General features: G+C 37.3%; 1 pseudogene; it reads left to right on the top strand.

Moving 5' to 3' along the window:
• The first annotated feature begins 8,733 nt into the window (after window positions 1-8,733).
• LOC113049991 (unconventional myosin-Ih-like) lies at window positions 8,734-17,914 on the top strand (annotated as a pseudogene).
• Window positions 17,915-18,257: the final 343 nt, after the last annotated feature.

Raw genomic sequence — 18,257 nt, 5'->3', positions numbered from 1 at the left:
TAAACTATGAGAAAAACGAGAACAGCTGTAACAAACTGAGCAGTGATTTCATGTCCCCCTGTAGCCAGGCAACACAAAATAACACAAGTGAGAGTTCTTGATGTCGTTCACCTATTTATAAGTAGAACTGTTATTTTTAAACATTCTAAATAAAGACACATCCTCTCCGCGCGGCTCTGTGAGATACTGTGTCCTGATAAGAGCAGTAGTTCAGTGTTCTGATCTTGATTTAACCGCCTTTGAAGCCGCGTCCTTTGCTACATTGTGGCGGGGAAACCGCGCTGAGTGGCGCGCAGGCTGGGCTTGACATCACAGATATGACAGACTCTTAGAGCAAGCAAGCAAGAGAGTCTAAAGGCCCTCCTGTGAAATAAATATGAAAGACAGTTGATAATGTTATTGACGGCACACAAAGTGTGTTTTAAATCATTTACTGTCATATTACTTGGACTAATCTATGCTGAGTGCAAAATAATGAACTGTGCACATACCTAATTATTTCATTAAGCACCAATAACTACAGATATTATTATTGTAATGAATAATTACAACAACAAAAAAGATTAACGTTTCATATTTGCATAGTGGAAAACAGAAACCAGAATTGTGCAAGAAATGACACTTCCACAGATATTCATAATATTTCATCATTTTCTAATTGTCTTTAAAGATGACTGCAGGAAACGTTTTGCATTTTGAAATATAGGTTTCAAATATCCGGCCAGTGACGTTAATTGACTTGAACCACATGGGACTCTACAGATGGTAAATCTCGAAGTCACAATCAATGCGCGCTTGCAACGGACAAAAAGACGCTCCTGCAGAAGAGAAGAGCGCTGGGTCCTAAAGCCCGTGTGTGCTGCTCTTCTTTCAGCCTCAGCCACTGCACTGTGCCAAGTTTGTAATGAGAAGCGAAAGATAATGTAAACATGCCAGTTGAATTACCGTACGTTACTTTGTCATACAAAGTCATTTAGATTAAACAGGACGTTCCCAGACGCATCACGCATGGTTTATTTTAGTGAAATTAATACTTTTCTTATTGTTTTTCTTTTAAAGTGTTTTTTGTTACTAGTCAAGTTGTTTAGTTAATGCATTATAGCATTATTTTAGAGTGTATTTTATTTGTATTACCCTAAGGGTATTTTGCTCTTATGTCTCTGTTTATTAGGCATGGTTTAAAGAAAGGTCTTCTTTTTTTATGTAGTTTTTATGTCTTTTTATTTTAAGAAGCAAAGCAGATTTAGTGACTGAGATCAGTTAGACCTATATTATCATTATTGCTTAACACTATATTTCTACGTTTTAACAGCAACATATACATGCATCTTGACTATATATGATACAATTTGGTCACACTTTATTTTAGGGTCCAATTCTCACTATTAACTAACCATTAACTATGACTTTTGCCTCAATTAACTCCTTATTTGCTGCTTATTAATGGTTTATAAGGTAGTTGTTAAGTTTAGGGTATTGGGTAGGATTATGGATGTCATACATTATATATACTTTATAAGCACTAATAATCAGCCAATATGTTAATAATAGACATGCTAATAAGCAACTAGTTATTAGTGTGAATTGGACCCTATACTAAAGTGTCACCTACAATTTATTCACTTTTGTGTGTAGAAACTGTCTAAGCTCTTAAGATTTAGGAAATTTCCTCTTTATTGTTAACCAAAACTGTCATCTTGCACTTCCCTGAAGCTTATTGCCAGTTTTAAGATTGTCTTTTGACAAACAGAGCTGTACGATTGGCAAACAGAAGTCCCACCTCAGATCGAGCTGTTTTGATTTTGATATTGTTTTAACCCACTACTTACAGAGTGAGGTCACTCTTCATCTGTTCTCATTGTTTCTTTCTGTTTCCTAGACTAATGAGAGACCCTGAGTGACCTTTTGGACCACCGTCTCGCAGACTGAACCCAGGATGACACAGGACCACAGCAGAGGAAGCCTAAAGCATTGTCTCAAGAAGATCTGTCTTTGATGGGTCAGAGGGTTCATTAGGAAGCCTTAAAGAAGGTTTAGTGACCACATGGTCAACGGTAGCAACTATGTTGGTTCAGCTGAGACAAATATGATTGTGTAAGATGGAAAAATCTGAAAAATGTTAGCAACAGGTTTTGTGCCCAAAAAGAAAAAAGTATGTTTGTCTTCAATGAAACACACACACACACACACACACACACAACTTTCATTCCTAAACAACTTTATCATTTCTTATTGACTTTTTTTTTTTAAAGAGAGAGAGAAAAACATAAGACATTTTTCAAAACTTTGTTGTGTTCCACAAAAGAAAGAAGTTGATCTAATTTTTTAATGACATGAGTAATGAGATGACACAAGTTGGTGGTAACATCACTGACTAGCAAAAATGTAATAGCCCAACATAGAAAACATTTGTAACTCTCAAATCAATTGACTGAGGCCACTTGTGTTAGTGGTCACCTCCTATTCTTCTGTTTCTTTTCTGACCTTTAAAGTTCCAGTTCAAACACCACGTCTTGAGGGTCACCAATCAGGTCACCTCTTGACACTAGTCTTGACCTTTGGTCATATCAGCAGGTCATGGCTGATCTAAACTCTGACAGGGAGAGTGAATGAAAGCTTTCTTCTCTCTGCTATTCATTCAACACCTCCAAAAACGACTGGTCGTCCCTCTTGGCTTATGTCAAAACGGTTGTCTTTTGGTTGATTTGTTTGAAGATGCCTTGGGTAACCTGTGTGAAAAAAGCAGTTTAGAAACATTACCAATGGCACGAGGAGAGTATCTTTCAATTGCAAAGCCACTACATATTTTCATAGATAAGTCTGGAAGCTTTAATTATATTAATTATTTAATTACTCACAATGCAAATAAAAATTAAACCAAGGAATACAACAGAAGAATATAACAGCTACTATTATGTAGAATGCTAATCCTTTCTATTTATTGGTTTTTTTCTTTCTGCTCATCAAGAATCCCACAGTAAAAGAACCGATGAAACATAGCTAATACTAAGAAAAGAGCTCATGAAAACGAGAGAGCGAGGTGGGATTTTCGGTGGGAACGCGGCAAAGCCGGTGTTATAATACACCCTTATTCTCCGCTTGGAATCTCTAATGGGAAAATCAAGTGCTGTGACTCCTGTATAATAGGATTTGCCGGGTCTCGTGCTGCATCAGGGCCCAGTGGGCAGCACAAAGCCTGTTAAGGCTGGACAAGCATTACTAGAAGTGGGGGGGGGGGGGGGGGGGGCAGAACGGGCCTGTGGTGTAAGGGGCGAAGGTAACCTTGACAACAGAGGTTGTGAATGGGACAACTTTTTATATAACTGGATGGATGGGTGTGTAGTCCTACCTTTACAGTGCAATGGACTTGTTGTTTCCAATAGATACAGAACTATAAGGCCATTTGATGCAAGCAAACAATTATTTTGAACAAGGTTAAAGTAATTTTCTGTGCTTAACATAAATGTGCCCTTCTGTGGAACACAAAAGATGTTTTGAAAAATATTGCAAAAATTTCCATTCTACCAAAAAATTACAGAGACATTTCTCACAATATCTTATATGTGACCAACCACAAAATGAGTCATAATGATCAATTTTTGAAAATTTTTATTTATACAGTAACTGAATAAATAGCTTTTCATTGATGTATGGTTTGTATGGATAGGACAATATTTGGCAGAGATTTAACTATTTGGAAATCTGAAATCTGAGGGTACAAAAAAATAAATAAAAAAATAAAAATGAAACCCCAGGGGCAGAAAAAAATGCCTTTAAAGCTGTCCAAATGAAGTCCATAGCAATGCATATTACTAATCAAAAATTACATTTTATACATTTACAGTAGTAAATATCTTTACTTAATATATTAATTATTTGTTGCTATATAGAAATGTATATAATATTTTTGGCTATTGCTACAAATATACTCGTGCTACCTAAGACTGGTTTTGTGGTGCAGGGTCACATTTTATGTTCCACAGAAGGAAAGTAAGTAAGTCATACAGGTTTGGAATGACATGAAGTGAGTAAATGATGACAGAATTTTCATTTTTGGGCAAACTATCCCTTTAAACTCAGTCAGCTTGAAGCATTTGTGAGATAATTATTTATTACCAGAAAAAGTTCATCTCCACTTATCCCTTTGTTTCTTAAAAAATGTGCAAATCTGGTTTACATTGAGGCACTTACATTGGAAATAAATGGGCTGATGCATCATTGTTACTTTACTAGCAGCATGGATGTTAGCATGGTTTTAGCGTCAAATTCACTTATAATTTCTTTGTACAGATATATCCAATTTTACAATCATTGCCATGAAGGCAGTACACCATAAACCTTAAAAAATTTATGTAAACTGCATTAAAAAAATTTAATAATGCACAAGTTTCGACAATATTTATTGTAAGCATTTGTATAAGATTAGAAGCTTTGCAACTCTGCTTTTAAATTCTTACAGATTTGGCCCATTCACTTCCATTGTAAATGCATGACTTTATTTATGTATTCATTCCTTCATTAATTCATTAATTTGTTCGTTAAATGTGGGATAGGTTGCTAATGATTGAGCTTATCTGTATTGAACAGTGAATATTCATTTAGTAAGGGTCAAGTTCATAACCTGCTCGTAGTAGATAATAAAAGCTGACAAGAAAGTTCAAGTGCACTCCATGTCACCTTGTTGAAAAGAGCAACACTGAACATCACATGCTTGTCAAGCTTGACACAGTATACAGTATCTCACACACTTGAGATTCGAGGCAAGTGCTGTAGGAAACTCAATCTTTTCTACTGGATTATTTGGGTCATTAACAGAGCGAAAAGAGACACCAGTCAGTCGTCTGAAGCACGAGTCAGATAACAAAGACAAAGGGAAAATAAGGTTGGGCTTTGTAGTCATCATCACTGTCTAAAAGACCTCTTCCAGTCTAGTCCATCCAAGAACCACATGAAGTGATCGTTCATGGGCCCTGCTAAATTTCAGGTCAAGCTGTGATTGAATGGTTAACATATGCTGGTTGTGTTCTGAGCCAGCTGGCTTCAAGTGGCCAAGAGCTCGAGGAGTGCATGTCGTCTGCCCTGATGACAACTTTATTGAGCGTCTCTCAAACTCACTGATGGTTAATTAGTCATTAATCTATCTCCCTAATCAAAGATCAGAAACAGGAGCCGCTCTGTTGTAATGTTTGGTTCTACCGTAGCAGAGGTAGAGGACTGGGGGAAGGGTTGATATCCACGGATTGTGTTTCTGTATCTTTGTGTTACACCCAGCACGGTGGTAGACACAGGTAAGCACTGAATAAGATCTCTGGTTCTCTGAACCCCCTCCTGACTGGGCCATGAATCATTAAATACCCAGGTCTTGCAACCAGAACATGGGTCATTACTGTGAAGAGCACACCAAAAATAGATGGTCATCCTCTTTGAGCCACCTCAGTTTGAACGGCTCGCAAGCCATGTAAGAAAAACGGAGTGCATTTACATTTTGAGGTTCCATTGTGGGATGGTAGGATTTGCTTGGCTCTCTCTGGACAGTTAAATGATTATTTAGGACAACGTTGGTCTGGATGTGAGCAGTTCCCATATTTTGATCGGCAGCTGACCAAAGATGAAGGTATGATCTGTTTGCATATATATCTGTATGAACATTTATATTTTACTCCACATAAGTTCTAACTGCTGTAATGAATCTTCTGCAGCAAAGATAACAATGGCATATAAATAATAGCACTGAAAAGGAAATACGAAAAGCAAATATCAAATGAAGCAATACTTCAGCGTTCAAAGAGACCATTAATGTGCTTTTTTGCTCTTTTCAGTTTCTTTTTTATTGTCACAGTGGGCGGTGATAGCTTCAGTGTAGCACAATATCCAGTATGTCACCCAGATGATAAATCACAAGCTGTAAACCTGTCAAAACTTCAGGTTCCTTTACTCTGAAGAAGAGATGTAACTAGACCTCGCCGTTCACTTTAGGAGAGTGCTATTGCCCATCATGTCTAGTCTTTCCTATTCTTGGCCAGGCTTTCTGAGGAGTTGGATGTCTTTGCTATATCTTTCTCTTTCTCTTCCTCTATTCTCCCTTCTCTCCTTCCCTCCCTCTCTGATTTGGTGGAGGTCATCTCAACTCAGCCGCGACTGACATTTTAGACCAGGCTGAAGGACCACCTCTTAATTAAAAGACAATAGCTTTTATACTAAAGAGGGAAATAGATGCACCTGATGATGGGTGACCAGCCTTGTGACTTAAACAATTTGTGTCATTACGTCTATTTTATTCTCTTTAGAAGAGAAAGACTAAATCTCTCAATTACTGAAGAAAACACTGATCTCTTGACTTTGGGGCTCAGTGTTGTTTTTACATTTCTTGCAGGCTATGCAATTATTAAAATATGGTTGACCTTAATAGTTTTGTCTACATTGTGACTGCTCACAGTGTTTAATTGGTTTAGGAATTGTTTGGAAAATATCTATGAAATTTTGGAATTATGAAAATATTTTTTTATTTTTGCATGGGAGCTCTTTTAACTCATTTATCATCCCAAAATTCACCTTTTGCAGTTGACTAATCTGGTATCCGGAATCTAGGCAAAGAGGATCAAAAATACAACTTTCCATACTTTCATTTGTGTTTTATTATTATTTTGGAATACCTGAGTGTCTCCAAACTTCTGACTCTATATGTGAACCATACAGGTTCCTCAGACCTATGAGAGTAACATCTTTGCCTTCAGTTTGAGTCTCTCATTGGAGAAGAAGAGGAACAGGCTTTTCCTGTGCCCATGCATCTTATCACACTGAAAGTGTCACACTATGAACATTAGCATCCCCTCTGTCCATTGTTCCTCATGTGACATTGAGTTCAGCTTGTTCCCATGTGGGGACAGAAACTAGAGAGGGGGAGTCTCCACAATAACGCAGAGATTGAGATTGGTTCTGACATCTCAAATGGGGGATCTTCAATGATATTGTTCACCTGCCCCTTTGGCTTAAAGCAGGGCTAGAGCGGGAGGGGCATGTTTTGGGGTTGGCGGCGAGGACATGAAGTAGTGGGAAGCGTGAAGTGATGAGAGGTGGTGGGTGGTGATTCACGACTTGTATGCAGTGGGATGAAAATTTTATTGGTGAACAGGTGGACGAAAATCTCTCATCCAAGAAACATGTCCCCCCTCCCAAACACAGCACCCTTGATTACGGTCTTCATATAACTGTGCTGTTCAGAACAAGCCTCCATTGTGTGCCCCAAGGGCATGCTAAATGAGTGTCTCAGCGAGCAGCGGGACACAGACCGTTACAGCACAATTTAGTCTGTCCTGTTGTCTCAAGAAGGCCTCATTTCAGAAGCTCTCAGATCAGACAAATATAAGCAACCCCCTCCCTCCCTTCCTCTGTCCCTCCTTCATATCTACCTCTTTCTCTCTCCCTCTTCTGCTGCTTTGCCCTCTCCCCCTCTACATCCAACCAGCCCGCACCAGCCCAAATAGGCCAAATCTAATCTATTGTCCTGGGACTGCCCAGTGTGAAATTCGGTGTGACATTAAATGTTTTCTAATGAATAAATTTTGAAAGGATACGCAGAGAGAATATGTGTAATGGAATGTAGAATGCATTTTAAAAGCTTCTTCATTGTCCAATGTCTTTGGAATTTACAGGACAAAAAAACTGGCCTCTTTCAGAGCTAATGAGGTTTATGGGGGTGAAAGGGGGAGCGGAGGGGATTTTGGGGGCTTCTATTCGTTAGATTAGAGTTAGTTTACCCCCCCCCCCCACCACACCCTTTCTGTTTCTTCTTCTAATTCGCTATATATGAGAGTCAAATATCCTGGACAAATTCTGAAGAAAAGTAAGGACCACTTGCAATCCTAAAAATACACAATTTTAAAAAGTGGAGTAATGCATGCCTTCAAAATTTCTTTCACATATTGAGAAATAAACTTCTCTGTTCTCTTTTTAAAACACAATGACAGACACTAAACTAAGGAAGTAACTAGAACAAATTCTGCTCATTTGGGTTGAGGATTGTGGTTTTTGCAGACAATAGTTAAATTGTGCAATTTTTGGCTAAACCTCTTCCTGAGTTGCTTAAAAACCTAAGAAACCAAAAGGGTTTTTTTTCTTCTTTTTTTTTAAGCAATATCAACTGTGCTAGATATTGGCATTGATTAAATCCACTTTACTATTGATGTTGGTTTTGATTAAATCTGTATCTCAGGAAATATTTAAGTGGAGTGAAAACAAGCACTCTTGGCTTTCGAAAGTATCTCCCAGTAAGTTGGAAGATATAGCCACGCGTATTTAAGGCTAGGTGGAATAAATCCAGCCACAACGTGCTATTTAAATAGGTTTCTTAGCAAAAGCAAAGCTGTCAGTCATAGGGACAGGAACGTGGTCTACTCCTTGCAGATGATATCTCATTACAAAAGCCTCTACAATAGGGAGCAGCATTATAAAGTACTTAGTTAAACATCAGCAGGGGATTATGCGGTTCGATGATTGTGACTCAATCAGAGACCTTAGACCCCAAATTTCAGTCTGAGTCTCAACAAATCTATTAATGAAAAGGAGAAGAGTCACCAAACAGCTCAGTTTTAATGCTGATTTTTGTCGGTGAAGAAATACAACATCCATTAACTCTTTGGAAATATTCGAAGAAAATATTGTTTGGAAATGAGTCACTGATTATTTGACAGAAATTGATATGAAGGTTAAGCTTCTGAAATGTATGCCTGCAGAATGACACAATCCTATAGACTTGGTCAGTGTAAACAAATTGCATTGGGTCATGGTCAGTGTTGTGCTTGTCTGATTGGCAGAAAGGAAAGGTTAAACTGGGTCAGTTGGACTTGGAGGGAGCCCTGATTGCCAGAGATCGAGTTGGCATTCAGGACTTTGTGCTTCTTGATGCCCACAACAGTGAGTCAGCCTTCCTGGACAATCTGAAGAAGCGTTTCACAGAGGATTTGATATATGTGAGTCAGACATCAGAAACAAAGCTTACTTAGCTTTTCACATTGTGATTATGTCATCTCAACATCTCTGTGCTCTCAGACTTACATAGGTACTTTGCTGATATCTGTAAACCCATACAAAGAATTGGACATCTACACCAAGAAACAAATGGACCTCTACATGGGAGTGAACTTTTTTGAGCTGCCCCCTCATATGTAAGTTTTGTTACTTACCTTCATTGCTGAAACATTTGTAAATAATAATTAATAAAAAACACTATTTGTTTGTCCTTCTCAGATATGCATTAGCAGATAATGCCTACCACACCATGCTATCAGAAGCCAACAACCACTTTATTTTGATATCCGGGGAGAGTGGAGCAGGTAAAACTGAGGCCTCCAAGAAGATCTTGCAGTACTATGCGGTCAGCTGCCCTAGTTCCAGCTTACTGGACACTGTGAGAGACCGCATGCTCATGTCCAACCCTGTACTAGAGGTCAGTCCAACAATAATATTCTCAAAATGTGTCTGACCATTCATTATGTATGCTTTACATTCAGTACATGTGCTTTTAGGCCTTTGGAAACGCAAAAACGATGAAAAATGATAACTCCAGCCGTTTTGGGAAGTATATGGACATCCAGTTTGATTGTCAGGTATCGACAAATACCATACTACTTTAATCCCATTAAAGCTGCAGTAGGGAACTTTTGACGCTCTAGCGGTTAATAAACAGAACTGCTTGCGTCTTGCGGAAGAACATTGTAGCCGGAGCTACTTCTCTCTGTTTATGTCTATGAAGAATCACAAAGGTACTGGGTTACTCCGCCGCGGTATCCCCGAAGCAATCTAAAATAGTCCGAATATAAACACTTATTATAGGTGCACCCTAGTGATTCAGGACAAGCCAAAAACACGGTTTGGAAAATGGATTCATGGTGTACTCGCTCATTATGTTCATTTTTCTACATTTTGAACACAAACAAAGTTACGGACTGCAGCTCTGATTGGTTGTTTTTACCGGGAGCGCATGACTTTCTGCAAATGGCAATAGGACACTGGGAGGAGCCAGAGGAGCTTGATTTTTTCACAGATTATCTGTCTCATATTCTACTGTCAGGACATAATGACAGGTTTAATAAATATGTAAAAAATATTTTTTTACAAAAGTTCCCTACAGCACCTTTAAATAATATTGCATGTTAAAAAAGATTCACGCTTGTGTTCAATACGTAGGGAGATGCTGTTGGTGGCCACATCCTCAGCTATTTGCTGGAAAAGTCGAGAGTGGTTCACCAAAACCATGGTGAGAGAAACTTTCATATTTTCTACCAGCTGGTGGAGGGAGGAGAGGAAGATCTACTGAGGCACCTGGGCTTGGAGAAAGACACTAAACATTATTGTTATTTAGTGCAGGTATGATTTCTAATTATAATTCTGATGTGCAAAAAAAAAAAAGGGCTGTCACAACATCAAAATTTCTACGTGGCCACAAAAATCACGATAATGGTATATTTGGATATATATATCCATACTATCAGTCAAACCTGATCAAATCATACTATCAGTCAAATTAACCATTATTTATTCTTTATTGTACCTTCCATAATTGCTCTGTATTATTATGTGTTATACTATGTCTATGTGTAATATTCATTATTTTAATATCCAGTATGTTGCGACACCCTCCAATTAAAAAGAGAACAATATTTCATTGTTTAAATATCATAATCGTCACCAATACTGGTATAAATCGACACCCCAAAATAAGAAGTGAAATCTATGTAGAATCAGACTCTCCAATGCTTTTATGATAAATGCTGTCTTTACAGGGAGAATGTTCTAATGTGAGCTCCATTAATGACAAGAATGACTGGAAAACTGTTAAAAACGCATTATCGGTCATTGACTTTGATGCTAGTGACACTGAGGTGAGTAGAAGCACAGTTTTTGTGTATAATGTTCTAATCTACAAGTACTTTGATCATAAACAGATACATTTTATCTTTAATATCTCAGCATCTCTTTGGGATTATAGCTAGTGTGCTCCATCTGGGGAACGTGCACTTTGATGGAGACACTAAAGGTTATGCTATTCTAAACTCTAATGCAGCACTGCGCTGGGTATCCAAGGTCAGTTTGTTTATTATATACATTTTCTTAATTATGTTAAATACTAGTTTACAATGACATTGTGTTTATTTGTAGCTGTTAGGGATCCATGTAAAGGTTCTTCATGAAGCTCTGACATTCAGGAAGATTGAAGCCAGATCAGAGGAGGTCAAATAATTTTGTAATGTGATGATGATTTTTCTAAATCATTCTAGTAGCAGGTGACAACTGTCTTTCTGGCTTCTAGGTTCTGAGTCCATTTACTCTTGATCTTGCTATCTATGCCAGAGATGCCTTGGCGAAAGCCATCTACGGCCGTGCCTTCACATGGCTAGTCAACAGGATCAATGGATCTCTGGAGAATAAAGTAAGAGGACAACAGGGGAAAAAGTTGTAGGCCAATGTTTGGTTACATTGCAGATCTCCTGGGATAATTCATTTGAAAGTCACTGGATGTGGTTTTTCCATTTTAAAGAGATGGAAATATTTGTTGCTTTTTACTGAATTCTACCAGATGGATTTAAAGGAGCTATCTTGGAAACCAAAATGACTTGCTTTTTTTATCTTAGGATTCTGAAAGGAAGACAGTCATTGGATTGTTAGACATCTATGGATTTGAGGTATTCTCTGTTAACAGGTATGTGTTTGGAAATAAATAGGACTCAATCAGTCAACCAATCAATAAATCAATAAATCAATGGTTTTTGAAACTGGCCTTATACAAAGTGGCATTGTCCTGTAATAAAAAAGTGTCTTTTCCAAACCGTTGGAAACAAAAAATAGAAACACAAAACTGTGATTTGATGTTTGCTTAGTTTTGAGCAGTTTTGCATTAACTACTGCAATGAGAAGCTACAGCAGCTCTTCATTCAGTTGACACTGAAGTCTGAACAGGAGGAATATGAGGCAGAAGGAATTGGGGTGAGCGAAAACAAATCAATCATTCATTATCCAAAATTAAAATGATATGCGGAGCTTGAGTAAGAAAATAACGGTCAATTTCTCTTACTGTTTCAGTGGGAGCCGGTGCAGTTCTTCAACAATAAAATCATCTGTGATCTGGTGGAAGAGAAGCACAGAGGAATCATCTCTGTGTTGGTATGGAATAATAAGTACACACTGCCATCTAACATCCTGCAGAAAGATATAATTTACTTCTTTGACACTTTTTGAAATAAAAGATATCTTGTTGGAGCATTTGCATAAGAGAACGTTTGGTATTTCAGGATGAGGAGTGTATGAGGCCGGGTGAGGCCACAGATCTCACTTTTCTTGAAAAGCTTGAAGAGAAAATGGGCAATCATCCCCACTTTGTAACGTGAGTTTGTGTTTGATCATTACCTCAATATTGTAGGTGGCACTAAGCAAGAGTTCTTCTGCTTTAAGTAATTCAGTAGTGCTTGTAGAAACCATCAGCAGTTTGATTCTTCACTACAAGCGTCTGATGAGGAAGAATCAGCCAGAACTTGGCGTATCTGAAACTGAAGCATTCACCCCCTGGTTTGGCCACATTGTCTCTTTTAAGCCTTTCATTGACTGACACCCTGATGCAGAGTGAGAGATGGAGAGATTGTGATGTTGCATTAAATTTATTATATTAACGGATGTGCATTTGAAACCAATTTAACGCAGTGTTTAACACAAAATCCCTGCTATATTACCCTATACAACTGAAACTTGGATGACACTTCACACTTCATACAGACCTTTTTAGTGACTTGATTTTAATTTGGTCTAGTGAGAGCAATTTCCTTTACTGTTCTGTGAACTGAAGGCATAAGCTTGCTGATAAGAAGACCCGCAAGTCACTGGAGAGAGGCGATTTTCGTCTTCTTCATTATGCAGGGGAGGTGACCTACTGTGTTGTGGGTAAGAGAAGACACACAGAAACACATTTCAAATGTCAGTAAACCTTGGTAACATGCTTTCACAACCTTTTCTTTTTTATGATCTATTCTTTTCAACAGGGTTCATTGACAAAAACAATGATCTGTTGTACAAGAACATCAAAGATGTAAGTGCACAGGGTGTGCAATAAAGGATAATGCTGGTCAGGGTGGATGAAAGGAAAATGGCTCATATTATTTGCATTCTCTTGTTTTTGGACCTACAAGATTAAATGAGCGTGTGCATGTGTGCTTCCTTACATGTGCATTTGTATGTGTGTAACCAAAAGGTGATGCGCCTGTCAAAGAACCCTATAATACAGGAGTGCTTTCCAGCCACTGAGAGAGACAGCAAGAGAAGACCTGAGACAGTGAGTCCACGTGCCGTGCAAAAAATACTGAAATATACTCATACTATACACTATAAACTAATTTGTTTTCATAAAATGGAAAGGATGTTTTTTTTAAAAGATGAAATGGAATTTGCACATATTGTATTGTTGGTACCCATTTGTCCTATTTCTACATGATTTATATTATATATAAATGAATATCAATACATAAACATATAAATACACACATATATTATGCAAACACAAACTTTTATTTTCCATGTGACTGATCATTTTGAAAGCCCTAAAATAAAGAAACCGGAAACTCTAATTTTGTATGTGATAAAGGAATTATTCCATTACACACCGTGTTTATAAGTCATAGCATTTCTATAAATTGCTGTATTGTTATGAGCATTGTAGCCTTCTATTTTGAATCAAGACCACTGAAACAAAAAAAAAATATATACAATATATAACTTTCACAGCTCACATCGTAATGGACATAATCTCTTTCAAGCTGATTTGTGAAATGAAATCTGTAGGTGGCTACTCAGTTTAAGAACAGTCTTCTGCAGCTGACGGAGATTCTGACGGCTAAGGAAGCGTGGTATGTGCGCTGCCTCAAGTCCAATGACAATAAACAGTCTGGTGAGAAACGTGTGTATGTGAATGCTAAGAACTCGGGTTGAATTTGTTATTTCTGGTCAAGTAGAATTGTGTTCTTTTACTCTGTTTGTCCTCTCTTTCCATCACAGGCAAGTTCGATGAAGTTCTAGTCAGGCACCAGGTGAAATATCTTGGGTTAATAGAGCACCTGAGGGTCAGACGAGCTGGATTTGCTTATCGACGTAGATATGAGGTTTTTCTGCAGAGGTAAAATAGCCATTTTACATATTTAAATATTTTTATTTAATTTTTATTTAACACTTATTAGACTTATAAATGCCCACCTAATGCATCATTCCTAAGGTACAAAGCTCTTTGTCCTGCCACTTGGCCCCACTGGAGAGGTGTACCTGCAGAGGGAGTGGAAACACTTGTGCAACATTTAGGCTACAAGCCTGATGAGTATAAAATGGGCAGGTGAGCGCTTTCAGGCTTTTACAGTACATTCATAATTGAGTACTGATAAATTAACACCTGTATTCTCACCACACTAACCTGAACTACCCTTCATATTCAAAGGACAAAGATATTCATACGATATGCCAGGACACTTTTTGCCACCGAAGATGCCTTTGAAATCTGCAAACATGAACTGGGTAAGCAACAGAGGATTCAAAAGATACATAAAAAAAAAGTTTTATCATAAGTATTTGTTAATGTTGCTTTTACAGCTACAAGAATACAGGCCAAATACAAAGGTTACAAAGCCAAAGGAGAGTTTCGAAAACAGAAAGAAGCTGGTAAGTAACATTATTTATTGATGTAATCGTTTAACTGATATTTATAGTACAGTATATTACAGAATATTATGACACTTCATTGCAACATAAAGTGTATTTAATATATCATACATATATGCACTCCTTGCATTATTCTGTGAATCAGCCTTTTTTTTTTTTTGCCAACATTTAGCTACAAAAATTGAGACGTGTTGGAGAGGAGTGCAGGCACGCAAAGAGAGAGATCGCAGAGCCTGGGCTGTCAAAATCATTAAACAGTAATAATATTAACTAATAAAATATTAGTTTTGTTTTTTAATATCAACACATTTTATTGACCAGGTGTTTGCCTTTTTACTTAAAGGGATAGTTCACCCCAAAATGAAAATTCTGTCATCATTTATGAGCATCGGTGAACTATGCCTTTAAAGGATGAGATGGCATTCCCATAATGACATGATTTTTCTCCATGCAGATTTATTAAGGGTTACATCACACGTCGTGAGGCAAAAACTACCGACAACTCCGAATACCTGGCCTTCGTTCGACAGAGCTACCTAAATAGACTGAAAGACAACTTACCAAAGACTGTCCTGGACAAGACCACATGGCTGACACCTCCTCCAGTCATGACAGAGGTATTCACAAACCCTCTGTTACTAAAACCATGAAAAGGATGTACATCTTTACATATGCATATGCACAGCTAAACAGATACATTAAAGAGATAGTTCACCCAAAAATTACAACTCTGTCATCCAAACCTGTAAGAGCGGTAAAAGTGTTCCTTTCATCTTCAGAAGACAAATTAAGATATTTTTTATAAAATCCGAGAGTTTTTTGTTCCTGAATAGACAGCAACAGAACTAAAACATTCAAGGTCCAGAAAGGTAGTAAGGGCATCATTAAAATAGTCCATGTGTCATCAGTGCTTCAACCGTTTCATGAAGCTACTAGAATAATTTTTGTGTGCAAAGAAAACAAAAATAGAATGAAGATGAACAAAGGTCATACAGGTTGGAAGAACATGAGGGTGAATAATTAATGACTGAATTAAAATTTTTGAGTGAACTATCCCTTTAATCACTTCAGCCACACTTAAAACTATGAATTCCATTGCATTAATCTTCCATTTCAAGGAAGGTTTCATTGTCTGGATTTGAGGCCACTGTATTCAACTGTATTTTAAACTGGGACTGTCTTTGGCGCTGTTGTGATTGTAGACCTCAGAGATTCTGCGACAGCTGAACACACGGATGATGGTGAGGAAGTACGTGCGGGGAATTACGCCGCAGAAGAAAGCACAGGTCACTATCACTGTTGTCACAGGCTTTTAAGTCTTTAAAATACAGTTTCAGTTCATTTCGCCATGTTTACGTTTTGGCTAATCTTTTCACAGCTGCAACAAAAAGCAGTAACCAGTGCCATCTTCAAGGGAAAGAAGGACAGCTACCCTTCGAGCATTGCTGTTCCTTTTGTGGACACTAGAATCAGTCAGTAGTTTACATAAACTACAGTTAGTTTTGCTCAGATCCTTTTATATGTCTTATGTACGTTATTTGATTTACTAGATGAACAAGACATCAATATGAGGGTTCTTCAGACAATACGACATGAACGTATCAAGGTAAATCAGAATCTTTATAATGTATGATGCAGAACTGTCAATCATACGGAATATAATATTTTTTCCCCTACATACAGTATGTCACCTAAACACACTTTTTCTGACTGCAGTACAGCGTTCCTGTGGTGAAGTATGACAGAAACGGATTTAAATCCAGACCAAGGCAACTTATTCTCACTCAGGCTGCTGTATATTTGGTAGAAGAGGCTAAGATCAAGCAGAGAGTGGACTATGTTTCTCTTAAAGGTGGGTAACGAAAGGTAGATATGTGAATTAAAACATAATTACAGCACTCATAAATAGTTCGCCTTTTAATTATTCCCTTGTAGCATTGCTAAAAATTCCCACCTGTATGGTATCCTCAAAAGTACAATATTGTACCTTATTTACCCCTAAATGCATATTACAATATTACAATGTACTTCTTAGGTACCAATATGCACCCATTAAAGGTTGATAAGTTACAATGGTGTACCTTTGAGGGCATGTTTTACCCCTAAAAGTAACATTTTGGACTATTGAGAAAAACTTAAAATTTTCCCCTTTGAGATTTGAGGAAATTCTGGGGTCAGTAAGTTTTTTTTTTTTTTTTTTTTAAATGTTTTTGATGAAAGTCTCTTTTGCTTACCAAGGCTGCATTTATTTGATTTAAAAAAAAAATACAGAGAAAGTAATATTGCATGTCAGTTCAAAAGAACAGCTTATTTAGTAATAATAATATATATATATTATTATTATTAATAATATATATATATATATATATATATATATATATTTATATATATATTATTATTATTATTAACTTTTTACAGCATTATAACATATCTACTGACAATTAAGATCAATTTAATCTATACTTGCTAAATAGAACTATTGATTTTCTATTTAAAATTCTTACAGGCCACAAACATTTGAATGATGTGCATGTGTGTTTTATTGTAACATTTATTTGCAAAGCAGAGAGAACCGAGTCCACGGTGAATCTATCTTGTGTACACAGGTGCTTCTGTCAGTAATCTGGGTGACTCTGTCATGATCCTCCACCTTGCTTTGAATGATCCGAAACAGAAGGTGAGCAAACCAGGCTTCACGTTTCTGTAAACGCAAGACTTTCATGATACACAAATCCATATACAGTATTATACACAGTACTAATGTAGTTTACTGTGTCTAAGGGGGACTTGGTACTTCAGTGTGACCACCTGTTTGAAGCTCTGACCAAACTGGCTATGATTGCAAACAAACAGAATAACATCAAGGTTGTTCAGGGAAGGTAAAAAGCCCAACACTTATATTTCAACATGCAATGTTCATTTGGACAGTGTGTTAACATTTGATCTTCTCACAGCATCAAGTTTGAGATCCAGACAGGAAAGGAGGGTGGTGTGGATTTTAGCACTGGTCAAGAACCCATGATCCTTAAAGGCAAAAATGGTCATCTTATGGTGGTAAGTGATTATTTCCGTATTTTAGCTTGATTTGACATTATTTCTCCAGTACTAAGACTCTTTCATTATCATAGGTGGCTCCACGGGTCAAGTCTCGATGATCTAGAAGAGGTCACCAAGTCCGTGTATATTTCATGAGGGAAACCCTTATGGAAGAAGATATCTTTCTCCATCCCCCAAAGTGACACACACTCATCACACACTAAGAGCTCAGTATGTGGAGATCCAAAGCAGCACTCTGTGTACAAATGGAAAATTACAGCTAGACGGTTGTTGAAAATGTATATTTTGTTGTTTTCATAAATGCTGCCCTTTAAGTTATAATTCTTGTTGATATGTCATAATATTTTATTTGGTCATGTTCATGCTTTGTTATTGAGCCATATTTATAATTGTTTTATACCAAACCACAGAAATAGAATACAAAGCAAATGCACAGTTTGATCTACAAAACTTGTAGAAATCTTTATTTGTGATAACGTATGAATAAATAATTTGCATGTAAAACATTTTTA

Source organism: Carassius auratus, chromosome 30 (genome assembly GCF_003368295.1).
Source record: "Carassius auratus strain Wakin chromosome 30, ASM336829v1, whole genome shotgun sequence".
NCBI lineage: Eukaryota > Metazoa > Chordata > Actinopteri > Cypriniformes > Cyprinidae > Carassius > Carassius auratus.
Note: the sequence above shows the minus strand (reverse complement) of the source record. Positions and strands in the feature narration are given on the sequence as shown.